The sequence below is a fragment of the Myotis davidii genome, unplaced genomic scaffold (genome assembly GCF_000327345.1).
Source record: "Myotis davidii unplaced genomic scaffold, ASM32734v1 scaffold1364, whole genome shotgun sequence".
NCBI classification, from domain to species: Eukaryota; Metazoa; Chordata; class Mammalia; order Chiroptera; family Vespertilionidae; genus Myotis; species Myotis davidii.
In genome coordinates, this window is record NW_006295736.1 from 827,883 (window position 1) to 828,559 (window position 677).

The following is a 677-nucleotide window of genomic DNA, read 5'->3' on the forward strand; positions in this document are numbered from 1 at the left end:
CTGCCCCCCGCACGCCCTCCGCAAGGCCCTGACTTTTCTCAAAAGGATGGCGTTCTCCTGGCTTTGGGGTTTTTACAAGCTCCCTCTTCCTCTACACGTGCACGTGTGTAAATGCGCAGGAAGCCACGAAGACCTCGACCAGGCACCGCTGTGACCACACACACACACGGGACACACACACACACACGTGTGCTGTGATAAAGCCCATGATAACAGACTAGAACGTGGCAGGATCTAACCCAAACAGGATGCTCGGCCGGGGCCCCTTTGGCCAGGGGGCCCCCTAATTTGGGGCCAGCAGGTTCCACTGTGAACACCCCAAGGCTCCGACAGGCTGGGCCACACCAGTCACCAGGTGAGCCTGGCGCCCCGTCCACACCCCGTCTCTCCGAGACTCAGGCTGACCCTCCTCAGCTCCACCCCTACCTCCTCCCCCGGGAGTCCCGCAGGGCGTGGGCAGCCAGGATGGCACCGGCCTGCCCTCCCTCCGGGCTGCGAGGGTGCCGTCCGCACGGGGCCCGGCTCAGAAGCCTGGGAAGAGGACAGCCCGCAGGGCGCTGGCGGGTACTCCCAGGGGAGAGACCCAGGTTCACAGGCCAGGGCCGCCCGCACCCCCATCGCCTGTCCCAGCGGGGTGGCATGGACGGGGACACGGTGCCCTTGTGGCTCCGGGGGGG

General features: G+C 66.3%; 1 protein-coding gene across 1 annotated transcript in view; it reads right to left on the reverse strand.

The window, feature by feature from the left end:
- LOC102760569 (tensin-3) overlaps positions 1–677 on the reverse strand; it is a 61,535-nt gene that overhangs the window by 38,423 nt on the left and 22,435 nt on the right. The window lies entirely within an intron of this gene.